This window comes from Schistocerca gregaria, chromosome 1 (assembly GCF_023897955.1).
Source record: "Schistocerca gregaria isolate iqSchGreg1 chromosome 1, iqSchGreg1.2, whole genome shotgun sequence".
NCBI lineage: Eukaryota > Metazoa > Arthropoda > Insecta > Orthoptera > Acrididae > Schistocerca > Schistocerca gregaria.
Genome location: NC_064920.1, coordinates 1,208,395,146 through 1,208,412,079, shown reverse-complemented (window position 1 = coordinate 1,208,412,079; position 16,934 = coordinate 1,208,395,146). Strand labels below are relative to the sequence as shown.

The 16,934-nt window shown below is 40.8% G+C and overlaps 1 protein-coding gene across 2 annotated transcripts in view; it reads left to right on the top strand.

The window, feature by feature from the left end:
- LOC126284816 (lysosomal alpha-mannosidase-like) overlaps window positions 1–16,934 on the top strand; it is a 264,961-nt gene that overhangs the window by 16,775 nt on the left and 231,252 nt on the right. Inside the window, exon 1 of one of the 2 annotated variants that reach the window (XM_049984040.1) lies at window positions 810–1,086. The exons of the other annotated variant lie outside the window; for it this stretch is intronic. The gene's annotated coding sequence lies outside the window, so the exon portion shown is untranslated. Of the gene's footprint in view, window positions 1–809; window positions 1,087–16,934 lie in introns of those variants that run through there. 2 annotated transcript variants of the gene reach the window in all.

Here is a 16,934-nt window from a genome sequence, read left to right as displayed (position 1 = left end):
GCTACCTTGGCACAAAAAACAGTTCACACAACTGCATGGATTACCATGACATGCCTTGCTCCTTGATCCATATATAGACTAGGGCAGCATTGAGAATTATGACCGAGGAGGGAGGTTTGCCAGCGTAATCCTTGCAGTTGTTTGAACTGCTGTTCCAAGTTGGTTTAGTGGCTAAGGTACCTGTCTAGTAAGTAGGAGATCTGAGTTTGATTCCAGGCCTTGGTACAAATTTTCACTTACTACTTCAGTCTATTTACATAAAAAGAGCTAAAGAGAGTTGCACCCACCTACACACCCTTGCAACCGCCCCCGGTGTAAAACCTGTCCTATGCACCCTCCCACCACCACCTACTCCAGTCCTGTAACCCGGAAGGTGTACACGATCAAAAGGAGAGCCACATGTGAAAGCACCCACGTGATTTACCAACTGACCTGCCTGCACTGTGATGCTTTCTATGTGGGAATGACCAGCAACAAACTATCCATTCGCATGAATGGACACAGGCAGACGTGTTTGTTGGTAATGAGGATCACCCTGTGGCTAAACATGCCTTGGTGCACGGCCAGCACATCTTGGCACAGTGTTACACCGTCCGAGTTATCTGGATACTTCCCACCAACACCAACCTATCCGAACTCCGGAGATGGGAACTCGCCCTTCAGTATATCCTCTCTTCTCGATATCCGCCAGGCCTCAACCTCCGCTAATTTCAAGTTGCCGCCACTCATACCTCACCTGTCTTTCAACAACTTCTTTGCCTCTGTACTTCCGCCTTGACTGACATCTCTGCCCTTACTCTTTGCCTTTAAATATGTCTGCTTGTGTCTGTGTATGTGCGGATGGATATGTGTGTGTGTGTGTGTGCGAGTGTATACCTGTCCTTTTTTTTTTCCCCTAAGGGAAGTCTTTCCGCTCCCGGGATTGGAATGACTCCTTACCCTCTCCCTTAAAACCCACACCCTTTCATTTTTCCCTCTCCTTCCTTCCTTCCTGACGAAGCAACTGCCAGTTGCGAAAGCTTGTAATTCTGTGTGTGTGTGTGTGTGTTTTGTTCATGTGCCTGTCTGCCGGCGCTTTCCCGCTTGGTAAGTCTTGGAATCTTTATTTTTAATATATATATATATATATATATATATATATATATATATATATATATATATATATATATATATATATATATATATATATATTAAAAACAAATACACCGGCTGTACATAGCATCCTCCTACAGGCCAACTGCAAATTAGAACAACATGCCACCCTCCACCTCAAAAAACTATCCAATCTCCTGGTTTCCCACCTCCGGAAAGGCAACTCACTCACCCTCCACAACCTTTCCAACATACCTCAACCTCCTCTCATTGCACACAGACCCAGTCTCTCCCATCTACTCAATCTCCCACTTCCAATTCCACTCCCCCCAACACCTCAAAATTCTAGTCAACACAATCTGGAACCACAACACCCCAATTCAGTAGTTAACCTTTCCTCCAAACCCCTCTCCCAATCCGAAACCTCTGTCCTATCCAAAGGCCTCACCTTCAGCCCCACTCCCAGGTTCAACCAAACGGCCCTTGTCAAAGATTTACTGTCCTACACTCGTAGTCTCTGCTGGAAATATCACTTTGCCACGAAGAAAAACAATCCTGATCCCACTCCTAATGATCCAACTCCCCAAGACACTATCCAAATTGAACCCTGCCTGCAACAGTTCCGTCCTCCATCACAGCGGAACCCACCTCCTCTTCCTCAAAATCACCCTCTCCAAACCTTCCAGGAATTTCTCACTTCCAGCCTTGCCTCTCAATCTTTCTTGAAAAACCTTAATCCTACTCCCAACATCACAACAGCCAAAGCCCAGGCTATCCGTGATCTGAAAGCTGACCGATCCATCATCATTCTTCCGGCTGACAAGGGTTCCACGACCGTGGTACTTGATCGTTGGGAGTATGTGGCTGAGGGACTGCGTCAGCTTTCAGACAACTCTACATACAAAGTTTGCCAAGGTAATCCCATTCCTGATGTCCAGGCGGAGCTTCAAGGAATCCTCAGAACCTTAGGCCCCCTACAAAACCTTTCACCTGACTCCATCAAACTCCTCACCCCACCGACACCTCGCACTCCTACCTTCTACCTACTTCCTAAAATTCACAAACCCAAACATCCTGGCCACCCCATTGTAGCTGGTTACCAAGCCCCCACAGAACGTATCTCTGCCTACGTAGATCAACACCTTCAACCCATTACATGCAGTCTCCCATCCTTCATCAAAGACACCAACCACTTTCTCGAACGCCTGGAATCCATACCCAGTCTGTTACCCCCGGAAACCATCCTTGTAACCATTGATGCCACTTCCCTATACACGAATATCCCGCACGTCCAGGGCCTCACTGCAATAGAGCACTTCCTTTCACGCCGATCACCTGCCACCCTACCTAAAACCTCTTTCCTCGTCACCTTAGCCAGCTTCATCCTGACCCACAACTTCTTCACTTTTGAAGGCCAGACATACCAACAATTAAAGGGAACAGCCATGGGTACTAGGATGGCCCCCTCGTATGCCAACCTATTTATGGGTCGCTTAGAGGAAGCCTTCTTGGTTAGCCAAGCCTGCCAACCCAAAGTTTGGTACAGATTTATTGATGACATCTTCATGATCTGGACTCACAGTGAAGAACAACTCCAGAATTTCCTCTCCAACCTCAACTCCTTTGGTTCCATCAGATTCACCTGGTCCTACCCCAAATCCCATGCCACTTTCCTAGACATTGACCTCCATCTGTCCAATGGCCAGCTACACACATCCGTCCACATCAAACCCACCAACAAGCAACAGTACCTCCATTATGACAGCTGCCACCCATTCCATATCAAACGGTCCCTTCCCTACAGCCTAGGCCTTCGTGGCAAATGAATCTGCTCCAGTCCTGAATCCCACGACCATTACACCAACAACCTGAAAACAGCTTTCGCATCCCGCAACTACCCTCCCAACCTGGTACAGAAGCAGATAACCAGAGCCACTTCCTCATCCCCTCAAACCCAGAACCTCTCACAGAAGAACCCCAAAAGTTTGTTTTTAATATATTTTTCCCATGTGGAAGTTTCTTTCTATTTTATTTACATTATCAGAAGGATGTAGGTTGCAGTAGGTACTGGGAGATGAAGAAGCTTGCACAGGATAGAGTAGCATGGAGAGCTGCATCAAACCAGTCTCAGGACTGAATACAACAACAACACATATATATATAATATTAAAAACAAAGATTCCAAGACTTACAAAGCGGGAAAGCGCCGGTAGACAGGCACAATAAAATATCACACAAACACACATACACACACATTTCGCAACCGGCGGGTGCTTCGTCAGGAAAGAGGGAAGGAGAAGGAAAGATGAAAGGTTGCGGGTTTTAAGGGAGAGGGTAAGGAGCCATTCCAATCCTGGGAGCAGAAAGACTTACCTTAGGGGGAAAAAAAGATAGGTATACACACACACACACACACACACACACACACACACACACACATATCCATCCATACATATACATACACAAGCAGACATATTTGTGGCCTTTAAATATGTCTGCTTGTGTCTGTATATGTATGGATGGATATGTATGTGTGTGTGTGCGAGTATATACCTATCCTTTTTTCCCCCTAAGGTAAATCTTTCTGCTCCTGGGATTGGAATGGCTCCTTACCCTCTCCCTTAAAACCCACATCCTTTCATCTTTCCTTCTCCTACCCTCTTTCCTGACTAAGCAACCACCGGTTACAAAAGCTTGTAATTTTGTGTGTTTGTTTGTGTGTTATTTTATTGTGCCTGTCTACCGGTGCTTTCCCCCTTGGTAAGTCTTGGAATCTTTGTTTTAATATATTTTTTCCATGTGGAAGTTCCTTTTTATTTTATATATAAGGAACGGGAGTGTATCCAATACTGTTCCCTGGAGCACCCTCCATTTGACCGTGCCCCACTCAGACCCTACATCACAGCCATTCTCAGCACTGTGAATAATGACGTTTTGCTGCCTGTTGTTAAAGCAGGAGGTGAAGCAATTGTGAACTACTCACTTTATTCCATATCCTCAGCAGTTAGGAGGCCTAGGTCAGTTGCAAAGTCTAACAGAAAAAAGATGGTTTTGCTGCTAGGTGGTTCGCATGGTAGAGGTGTGAGCCAGCAGTTGCAGGAAGTGTTGGAGAGTGAATACCAGGTTACCAGCATTGTGAAGCCTAGTGCAGGCTTGGCCCAGGTGACTGACAGCATTGAGGTGTTATGTAGGAATTTTACAAAGGAGGATCACATAGTGATAGTGGGTGGAGCAGGGAATAGTCTTGATAGGGATGGGGAATATGATGCAGGTGGTTACCTGGTAAGGATAGCTACTCAAACTGGTGACACTAATGTGCATTTCATGCAACTGTTTCAGTATCATGGTCGGTCTCATCTTAAGGGGCTGTTAGGTGCATTAACATGGGGCTGGAGATGGCACTGATGGCAGAGGGCATGATTAAATATTTAGGCATAATTTTACAAAGTGAATGCTCAACTTTAGTCTACTGGGCGAATTTTAGGAAAGTGTGGTTCACCTGTACAAGGAGACCATATACAGAACACTAATGTGACACATTTTTGCATACTGCTCAAGTGTTCGGCACCAATACAAGGTCAGATGAAAGTAAGACATCAATGTAATTCAGAGGTGTGCTGCTAGATTTGTTATCAGTAGGTTCAGCAACACTCAAATATTATGGGATACTTCAGGAACTCAAATGGGATGCCCTGGAGGAAAGGCAACAATCTTTTTAAGGAACACTATTGAGAAAATTTTGAGAACTGGCATTTGAAGCTGACTGCAGAGCAATTCTACTGCCACCAATGTACTTTTTCCATAAGGGCCATGAAGATAAGAGAAGTGAAATTATGGTTTCTATGGAGGCATGTAAACAGCCATTTTTCCCATGCTGTATTTGTGAGTGGAACAGGAAAGGAAATGACTAGTAATGGTGCAGTGTATCCGCCACCACATGCCATATGGTGGTTTACAGATTATATATGTAGAAGTAGATGAAGATATGTTATAGTTTCTTCGTGTTCCATTCCAAAATGGAGCATAGAGCTAATGATTCTACATCTCTATGAAGCCATTTTGCTGAAGAATATTGATGTTTAACTTTGTCTTGCTGTCTTGATTGGATCTATCGTTTTTCATATGTTAAGATGCATGTTAGAATAAAAATATCAGATATTAACTTTTTTCTTTTACAGAATACTATTTTGTTAAGAATAGGGAAAGAAAAATAAACAATACTGAATCCAGTAAAAAGAAGAATTAAATTGACAATTGAAATTCAATGGTCAAGGAAAAGCAACTGAACATGGTCTCTTAATATGTTCAAGTCATAAGTCATCAACAAAATTCCATCTATTAAAATGAAAGTCTGCTTTGAATTCATATACTCACTTTATGAAGAGATGCAGTTCATTTTAAAATATGTAATTTTGTTGATGACCAGAGCACACACACACACACACACACACACACACTAAAATGTGATTCATTGCCCTCAACCACATTGTCTAAATTTTGCTATCTGACATAATAACCCACATATCATTTGTTAATGTGACTATAACTCTTGAAATCAGTCATGCAAATAAATAAGAAAAAATAGCACAACAGCAGCTGTTGAAAGATTGTTCATTGTCTTCCTGTATCTATAATATATTTTGAATGAACCCTCTGTCTGCCACTACTATCTGCCCTTTATACAGCACCTTCTAGCACCAAGCCAGTTCTATTAAATATACCACTAACCATATCAGTGTTCTGTTAATAGTTCATTATACTCTTAACTCATCATCTATTGTTTTTAATACCTCTTAACTTCATATTTTATTTACATGCTTTATTTTTATGCCATATCCCAGATGTTTAGAGATTTTATTGTCTTTGATTTTTTAGAGAGTGTGCTCCAGATATTTCTTTTCATTTTCCTCATAGTGTCTTTGAAATACAAGATAAATAACACTGTCTTGCCTCTTTTTAGTGTTTATTTTAGTTTACCTTTGCAGATATTGTGGATTACTCACCAGTCTCTGTATTTTACCCCTTTCCTCTCTGAATTTTCTATATCTTTCTTAATATCCCATTGCTAAACCTTTTCTCAAGATCCTATCATGATTTTTTATCTGGGTATGTGTTACACACACACACACACACACACACACACACACACACACACACACACTCACTCTCTCTCTCTCTCTCTCTCTCTCTCTCTCTCTCTCTCTCTCTGTCTCTCTCTCTCTCACTGGTCATACCAGACTCAAGAGTCCATTACCACAGCAACATACTTTCGCCATCTGTCCCTATCTTGGGCTATTTCCTTCCATTCACCTTCAATACCTAGGCTCCTCATAGCAGCCTTCACATTGTCCTTCCATCTATGCCTTGGTGTCCCCACAGGAGGTTTTCCCTCTAATTGCCCTACCAGTAATCTGTGTGCTGCCGTGAACCTGCCCTCATCCATTCGAGCTACATGACCCGCCCATCGCAGCCTACGTGATTTAATAATACTGATTATGTCTGGGCTTGAATAGAGTTTGTGAACCTCTTTGTAATGTACTTTTCGCCACTCTCTGCTAATGTGATCCCTTTTTCCTCTGAAATTTTCCTCAAAATTTTGTTTTCAAATACTTGAAACGGCATTTCATTTTGCACAGTGAGAGACCAAGTCTCACACCCATACAGCATAACTGGTAGAATAATAGTTTTGTATATTCTAATCTTTAAATTCCTAGACAATATCCATGATGAAAGTAATCTAGTAAGTGAGAAGTAGCATGCATTTCCGGCCCATAATCTCTTCTTCAGTTTGGATTCAATATCATTTCTTGAAGTGATGTCCACGCCTAGATACTTAAATGTGTTCACTTTTTCAAACTGCATGTCTCTAACTCTTAACATTTCCTGATTTACTGCTGTTGGCATGCTAGTAGTAACCAGGTATTTAGTTTTGTCTTCACTTATCCTTAGACCTACATCTTCACTAGCCTTGACTAACGCATACCCATTTGCTGTTTAAATTCCTAGACAATATCCATGATGAAAGTAATGTATTAAGTGAGAAGTAGCATGCATGTCCCGCCCGTAATCTCTTCTTCCGTTTGGATTCAATCTCATTTCTTGAAGTGATTTCCACGCCTAGATACTTAAATGTGTTCACTTTTTCAAACTGCATGTCTCTAACTCTTAACTTTTGGATATGTGTGTGTGTGTGTGTGTGTGCGAGTGTACACCTGTCCTTTTTTTCCCCCTAAGGGAAGTCTTTCTGCTCCCGGGATTGGAATGACTCCTTACCTCCTCCCTTAAAACCCACATCCTTTCGTCTTTCCCTCTCCTTCCTGAAGAAGCAACCATCGGTTGCGAAAGCTAGTAATTCTGTGTGTGTGTTTTGTTCATTGTGCCTGTCTGCCGGCGCTTTCCCACTTGGTAAGTCTTGGAATCTTTGTTTTTTAATATATTTTTCCCATGTGGAAGTTTCTTTCTATTTTATTTACATCATCTTAACATTTCCTGATTTACTGCTGTTGGCATGCTAGTAGTAACCAGGTATTTAGTTTTGTCTTCACTTATCCTTAGACCTACATCTTCACTAGTCTTGATTAACGCATACCCATTTGCTGTTACAGATTCTTTCCTATCGCTTATGATGTTTAGATCATCTGGATACCCTGATATCTTATTTCCATTTAACTCCGCACTCTCTAATTATCTGCTGCCATTCATACAATATATTCTAGGATTAAATTAAAAAGTAGCGGAGACAGGGTATCTCTCTGTTTAAGTCCATTCTTTATTACAAATTCTTCGCACTCCAATTTCTCCACTCGTACTCTACCTTTTGTGTTTTTCGAACTCACTTCTATATGTCTAACATACTTCTTTGGTATTCCAAGTTCCAAAAGAATTCTCTTCAATTTTGATTGCAGTACTGAATCATATGCTTTTGTAAAATCTATGAAAAGATTATGAACTGGTTTATTGTATTCCCATTTCTTTTCCAAAATTTGACACAGGGTGAATATTTGGTCTATAGTTGATCTGTTCTTACAAAAGCTAGCTTGGTAATCCCCCACAATTTCATCTGCATATGGTGTAACCCCGCTTAGCAGAATATTTGAGAAAATTTTGGAAGATATTGGTAATAGTGATATACCTCTATAATTACTACAATCCATTTTGTCGCCCTTCTTAAAAATTGAATCCAAATCGATTCCTGCCACTCTTCAGGTATCATCTCTGAGTTCCATACTTTAGTTATCACTTTGTGTACTACTTCCACCAATTTCTGTCCCCCATCTTTAACTAATTCTGCAGTTATGCAATCTGATCCTGGTGCTTTATGGTTTTTCAATTTGTTGATTGCATCTCTTACTTCCTTTAACATTGGCTCAGGTATCTGTGGTTCTGCTCTATGTATTTCATATGCCTGTTCATTTCGTGCTTCCTGGTGTACATTTAATAGATACTCAAAATACACCCTCCATTTACTTAATATAGCACTGGGGTCTGTCAGTATTCCCCTGGCATCCCCTTGAAATGCATTTGTCCTAGCCTTGAACCCCTTCCTGTACCCATTTATCTCTAGGTAAAGTTCGCTAATATTTTTTGTTTTACTGTTTGTTTCCATTTTTTTAATTTGATTGTTCGAATAATCCCTCTTCTTTGCCTGTAGCCTACAACCAACTTCCCTTCTCATGTTCAATAACTCCTCTTGTTTTCTGTCTCTCATTCTATCCCAATCTAATCAGGCTTTTCTCCTTTCCTCAACCAATTTCTTGCATTCCTCTTCAAACCACGGTTTCCTCCTGTTCTTCTTAATTGTACCTATTGTGACTTTCGCTGCCTCTTTGATATTATTCCTCACAGTAATCCACTGTTTATTTACATCCTCATCTTGATCTTCGTGTGTCCTGAGAAATCAAACCTATTTGAAATTTCTATCATGTACCTTCTTCTAAAATTTTCATCATTTAGCTTGTCAGTGTTGAACCTAACAAGTTCTGCATTGTGATACCTTGATGTTGCTGTAGATAGCCATTGGCGAACTTTGGCAACTACAAGAAAATGATCAGAATCGCAGTCTACTCCCCTGAAAGTCCTAACATTTTCTATACTGTGATTCTTGAGTTTCTCCCGGCGTATTTGATAATCAAAATATCCATGGGTGTACTGCCGGTCTGTTGTGTCCAACGGGCACAATATTTCGGCGATCAAACATGTCGCCATCATCAGGTGAACTGACGGACTGAGCAGCCATAGCGTACGGATCTCCGTGCCGGCACGTTCACAGGAGCTCAGTCTGTCAGTTCACCTGATGATGGCGACATGTTTGATCGCCGAAATATTGTGCCCGTTGGACACTATAGACCGGCAGTACACCCGTGGATATTTTGATTATTTTCTATACTAGTGTGCCATCTCCGATCTACAAGAATATGATCAATTTGGTTTCGGATGTGTCCATCCAGAGAGACCCAAGTTGCTTTATGAATGTCCTTCCTTTTGAAATAAGTGCTCTCAACAATCATGTCTTTTGAAACAGCAAAATTAACCACCCTTGTGCCATTATCATGTGAAATGTTATGCAAACTTTCTTTCTCAATTGTAGGCTGTAATGCTTCCTCCTTCCCTATCTTCACATTAAAATCACCTATGATTAATTTTGTATCATACGAGGAGAACTCATCCCACAGTTGATCTAGTTCTTCATAAAAGCTGTCTTTAACAACCTCTTCAGTGTCCTCAGTTGGTGCGTGTACATTAATTACTACTAGTCTATTCCACCTGCCGGACAACGCTATAACTGATAGTCAGTCACTAATGAACCTTATATCTCTGATTGCATGAACCACTTTTCTCTGTACTGTGAAACCTGTTCTGAAACTGTGAGCTTCCGCACTTCCATAGATAAATGTATAGTTACCCCTCTTTATGCTACCCTTCCCCTGCCACCGAGTTTCTAGAATAGCTGTAATGTCTGCATCATGTCTATCTAATTTGTCTAATAATGTCTGGAATGTTCCTGGCCTGTTCAAACTTTTAACGTTCCATGTTCCCAACCTGAAAGTTAGTTTTGGCCTGAATCTCTTTGAAGTATGTTCTGCCCGGAGATCTGAATGGCAATCTAGTTTACCTTTGGAATATTTAACTTCAAAGGGATCCATGCCCACTAATGTTGCTGATTCTTGATGAATAGATTTGATAGTAAGAAAAGAAGAAACAGGGATGGTTCACAACGTCATCTGCCGCTCCCCACCAGCTGTCCATGACTGCTTATTTTTGTATTTGCAGCTACCACTCATATCTGAAGGCCGTATCGCCTATCTGCAAACTGGATACGCACTGTGCCATGGTGGTAGGGGCCAACAAGAGAGGGGTATGTGTTATAAGGACACAATATCATTATTGATTCTCTAAAATCGAACTGATCTTAATCCAGAATCTGTTTAAGTTTTCTATATACAAGGTGGCACTGATAAAAGTAAAATGTGTAAGTATGAAGAAAATGCAGGGGAAATACATAAACCAAGTGTTGAACTGGACTTACCATTTATTCACAGTGAAAAATACATTTATAGAAGATACTGAGAGTGGTCTCCTGTGATATTAATAGACAGCTGTGTACAAGTAAGCATATTCAGATACACCCAACCTAAAGTACAGACACTGATGGTGACAACTTCACAGTTGATCCTGTACTGTGTTAACTTTTGCTATCACAATGTAAATGTATACAGACTGTGTAAAAAGTGTGAAGTGATGTACCAGTTGGCCATCAAAATGGAAGCAGGAAGATGGACAACAGAAAAAAGCCATCCTCCTGTGACAAGCCAGCACCCAGCATTGTGTTAGAAATAGTGATGTAACTCCCAGAAAAACATCAGAAGATGTACCTGAAAAGGTTGGAAAACTGATTCATGGAATAATAAATAACTATTCAAAAAGGGGACTGGTTGCAGTTTTATGTATCCACATTCAGGTAATAGTCATTGGTTCTAAAATATCCATAATGGATAAGCATAATATTAGGGAAAATTTTAAAATATGGTACCGTTGTTCTGCCATCCCATTACTAGCTGATGATAGATGGTAGTATGGTGGTGTTCGAATCCACATATGTTTTCCATCCTCCCATGAACCATGGACCATGCCATTGGCGGGGAGGCTCGCGTGCCTCAATGATACAGATAGCCATACCGTAGGTGTAACCACAACGAAGGGGTATCTGTTGAGAGGCCAGACAAATGTGTGGTTCCTGAAGAGGGGCAGCAGCCTTTTCAGTAGTTGCAGGGGCAGCAGTCTGGGAGATTGACTGATATGGCCTTGTGACACTAACCAAAATGGCCTGGCTGTTCTGGTACTGCAAACGGCTGAAAGCAAGGGGAAACTACAGCCATAATTTTTCCCGAGGGCATGCAGCTTTACTGTAAGATTAAATGATGATGGCGTCCTCTTGGGTAAAATATTCCGGAGGTAAAATAGTCCCCCATTCGGATCTCCGGGCGGGGACTACTCAAGAGGACATTGTTATCAGGAGAAAGAAAACTGGCGTTCTATGGATTGGAGCGTGGAATGTCAGATCCCTTAATCGGGCAGGTAGGTTAGAAAATTTAAAAAGGGAAATGGATAGGTTAATGTTAGATATAGTGGGAACTGGTAAAGTTTGGTGGCAGGAGGAACAAAACTTCTGGCCAGGTGAATACAGGCTTATAAATACAAAATCAAACAGGGGTAATGGAGGAGTAGGTTTAATAACGAATAAAAAAAAAAGGTGTACAGGTAAGCTACTACAAACAGCATAGTGAACGCATTATTGTGGCCAAGATAGCCACAAAGCCCACGCCTACTACAGTAGTATAAGTTTATATGCCAACTAACTCTGCAGATGACGAAGAAATTGAAGAAATGTATGATGAGATAAAAGAAATTATTCAGGTAGTGAAGAGAGACAAAAATTTGATAGTCATGGGTGACTGGAATTCGTCAGTACGAAAAAGGAGAGGAGGAAACATAGTAGGTGAATATGGATTGAGGCTAAGAAATGAAAGAGGAACCCACCTGGTAGAATTCTGCGCAGAGCATAACTTAATCATAGCTAATACTTGGTTTAAGCATCATGAAAGAAGGTTGAATACATGGAAGAACCCTGGAGATACTAAAATGTATCAGATAGATTATACAATGGTAAGACAGAGATTTAGGAACCAGGTTTCAAATTGTAAGACATTTCCAGGGGCAGATGTGGTATCTGACCACAATCTATTGCTGATGAACTATAGATTAAAACTGAAGAAACTGCAAAAAGGTGGGAAATTAAGGAGTTGGGACCTGGATAAACTGAAAGAACCAGAGATTGTACAGAGTTTCAGGGAGAGCATCAGGGAACAATTGAAAGGAATGGGGGAAGAAAATACAGTAGAAGAAGAGTGGGTAGCTTTGAGGGATGAAATAGTGAAGGCATCAGAGGATCAAATAGGTCAAAAGACGAGGGCTAGTATAAACCCTTGGGTATCAGAAGAAATATTGAATTTAATTGATGAAGGGAGAAAATAGAAAACTGCAGTAAATAAGGCAGCCAAAAAGGAATAAAAATGTGTTAAAAAATGAAATCAACAGGAAGTGCAAAGTAGGGATGGATAGAGGACAAATGTAAGGATGTAGAAGCTTATCTCAAGAGGGGTAAGATAGATACTGCCTACAGGAAAATGAGAGAGACCTTTGGAGAAAAGACAGCCACTTGAATGAATATCAAGAGCTTAGATGGAAACCAAGTTCTAAGCAAAGAAGGGAAAGCAGGAAGGTTGAAGGCGTATATAGAGAGCCTGTACATGGCTGATGTACTTGAGGACAGTATTATGGAAATGGAAGAGGATGTAGATGAAGATGAAATGGGAGATATGATACTGCATGAAGAATTTGACAGAGCACTGAAAGACTGTCAAAACAAGGGCCCGGGAGTAGACAACATTCCATTAGAACTACTGACAGCCTTGGGAGAGCCAGTCCTGACTAAACTCTACCATATGGTGAGCAAGATGTATGAGACAGGCGAAATTCCCTCAGCCTTCAAGAAGAATATAATAATCCCAATCCCAAAGAAAGCAGGTGTTGACAGATGTGAAAATTACTGAACTATCAGTTTAATAAGTCACGGATGCAAAATACTAAAGCGAATGGAGAAACTGATAGAAGCCGACCTTGGGGATGATCAGTTTGGATTCCGTAGAAATGTTGGAACATGTGAGGCAATACTGACCCTATGACGTATCTTAGAAGATAGTTTAAGGAAAGGCAAACCTACGTTTCTAGCATTTGTAGACTTAGAGAAAGCTTTTGACAATGTTGATTGGAATACTCTCTTTCAAATTCTGAAGGTGGCATCGGTAAAATACAGAGAGCGAAAGGCTATTTACAATTTGTACAGAAAGCAGATGGCAGTTGTAAGAGTTGAGGGGTATGAAAGGGAATCAGTGGTTGGGAAGGGAGTGAGACAGGTTTGTAGCCTCTCCCCAGTGTTATTCAATCTGTATATTGAGCAAGCAATAAAGGAAACAAAAGAAAAGTTCAGAATAGGTATTAAAATCCACAGAGGAAATAAAAACTTTGAGGTTCACCGATGACATTGTAATTCTGTCAGAGACATCAAAGGACTCGGAAGAGAAGTGGAACGGAATGGACAGTGTCTTGAAAGGAGGGTATAAGATGAACATCAACAAAAGCAAAACGAGGATAATGGAATGTAGTCTAATTATGTCAGGTGATGCTGAGGGAATTAGATTAGGAAATGAGACACTTAAAGTAGTAAAGGAGTTTTGCTATTTGGGGAGCCAAATAACTGATGATGGTCAAAGTAGAGAAGATATAAAATGTAGACTGGCAATGGCAAGGAAAGCGTTTCTGAAGAAGAAAAATTTGTTAACATCGAGTATAGATTTAAATGTCAGGAAGTCGTTTCTGGAAGTATTTGTATGGAGTGTAGCAATGTATGGAAGTGAAACGTGGATGATAAATAGCTTAGACAAGAAGAGAATAGAAGCTTTCGAAATGTGGTGCTACAGAAGAATGCTGAAGATTAGATGGGTTGATCACATAACTAATGAGGAGGTATTGAATAGAATTGGGGAGAAGAGGAGTTTGTGGCACAACTTGACTAGAAGAAGGGATCGGTTGGTAGGACATGTTCTGAGACATTGAGGGGGCAGTGTGGAGGGTAAAAGTCATAGAGGGAGACCAAGAGATGAATACACTAAGCAGATGAAGAAGCTTGCACAGGATAGAGTCGCATGGACAGGTGCATCAAACCAGTCTCAGGACTGAAGACCACAACAACAACAATAACATGTTTTCCATTTAATGAAGCAGGCTTAACTGAAATTGAGTTCTTGATCTGTAGTGATGTTGTTGGGTAAACACTTCTTCCCACAGTGACTTTTTGCACTTTCACCTGGGTACTGTTGTTGTTTGGGTAGATGCAAATAGAAGAGAATTTTCTTGCCTGTTGTACAAATTTGAAATAATACCAACACCAGTTGTGTACATGTTTGTTGACACCAGGGATTTTATTACATTAGCTCTTGGCATGCTGGCTGTTGTGAACCAGTGTGGTTTTTTGAGATACATTGAATTACCACTAGGGAGTGCTCAAGTCATACTAGAGTGTGCCAGTCTGTTTAGCCTGCAGGAGCTGCTGCCTTCTAGCAATGTCAGGAGCAACTATTCCCACTATGCTATCAGTACTCTGAGCATTCTCTTTCAGATTGTCAGCTAACCCTTTCACGTGCCTTGGGGAATATACATCCCACTAAATGTATTTCTTTACTGCCTTTAGTATCACTTATATGCACTGCTGATATCTAGTGGCAGTCTGCTGCATCAGCTGTAGTTTCTGTTTGTTATGAAATTAGCATTCTGGACTGTAGCAAGTATATATCCCACCAAACAACAGTGTTTGATTGTTATTGGGAAGCATGGTTACCAACAAAAGTGTTTCTGGAAAGGGTTTGGGAAGTACACTTACATTAATCTATAATTTGTGATCCTTGGGAAGCATACATACCACCAACTTAAGGGTATCCCAAAGGTTTTGGGAATACTTCTTACCACCTCCGTCTATGCCTGACATCTTGTGGTAGGGCATTGCACCAGGTGTATGAAAACTGTGTGGGGTTTGTTAGTCCCCCATCAGGCACCTCCCCAGGTAGCGCATAGGGGAATGTTCTCTAGATATAGAGGGTACCGGGCACTAAAGACTACACTGTTGAGCGCCCATAACACCATATCCATCCATCCACAGATGGTACGGGGAAATAAAATACCCAGGGTGGGCCAAAACTATCACGGACAGGAGAGGCTCGCTCAGCCGCGGTGAAGGCAACCCTCCTAGGGGTAGAGTACCACAAAATCAAGACTCCTGGTCCTCCAGGTTGGGGGTTGTGCAGAGGGCTACCAACCCACTCATATAAAAATACGAAATGGTCAGAATACTCAAGGCCAGCCTCAGAAACAGGACAGGATTTACTGGAACGAAAACTGGCAAAGCTACAAGGAATTCTCTTTTGGATCATGGAATATTAGAAGCCTGTATCATCCTGGAACTGCCCAAATATTAGCGAATGAATGAAGAAAATGGAGAGTGCAACTGGTAGCTCTCCAAGAAGTAAGAAGGCAGGGAACAGGTTCACTGAAAGTAGCAGACGGGACAATAATGTATGGAGACTGTGGTCAGCGCCATGAATTTGGAACCGGTTTCTACATTCACAAATCAGTAGATGACTCAATAATGGAGTTCAAACATGTTAATAACTGTGTATCATACATAATTATTCAGACACTGTGATTAGACATTACATTTCTAAATGCACATGCACCCACAGAAGATAAGGATGACAACATGAAAATAGAATTCTACAGCCAAGTGGAACAAATGTACAACTTATTAAGTAGACACAATGTGAAAATAGTGTTAGGAGATTTTAATGCCAAAGTAGGAAAGGGAGAAATCTGCAAGCCAACCATCAGCAATTTTAGCTTACACGAGGAAAGTTCAGATAATGGGTTTCGACTTATAAACTTTGCAATGACAAATGGTCTCATGATAAGCAGCACAAAGTTTCAACATAAATGCATAGTCAATCAAATAGATCATGTAGCTATCCAAACAGTTCCAAAACAGTATTAAAGATGTCAGAACCTTTAGGGCAGCAGATTGTGACAGAGACCACATGTTAATAACACCAAAAATGAAAGTGAAACTCAAAAGAAAAGAAAAAAATAGAAATAGAGAACAACTTACAAGATATAACATAGGAAACCTGGCGAAAGTAGATATAATAGAAAATTTTACAAAAGAAATTAAAAGCAATCTAACAAAACTGAGACTGACCAATGCAGAACCACAGATGGAGACACCTTAAGGGCAGCTTCCAAAATCATAGGTGAAAGAAAACGATGTAATAAAATTTGGTTTAACACAAAGTGTCATGAAAAAGTGCTGGAAAGAAGAAATGCGAGGAATGCATGGATTAAAGAAAGGGACAATATGGCATTGAAGGAAAGATACTATAAACTCTGCCAAAAAACACGAAGAACCCTAAGGCAAAAGTAAAGGAAATACTGTAACAATATGATCAGAGAAGCTGAGGATGATTTCAAACATCGCAGGACAAGGCAGATGTATCAAAATATTAAAAAATCCTTTGGTAAATTCAATAAAAGGGGACAGTTTATAAAGGATCAGTATGGGAAGATATTGACCAACAAAAGTGACATACAAAACAGATAGAAGACATACTTTTCACAACTTCTCAACTGCAGTGACCCACACTCTTACTTTAAATTGGAAGAACCTCATACAATTGATACAG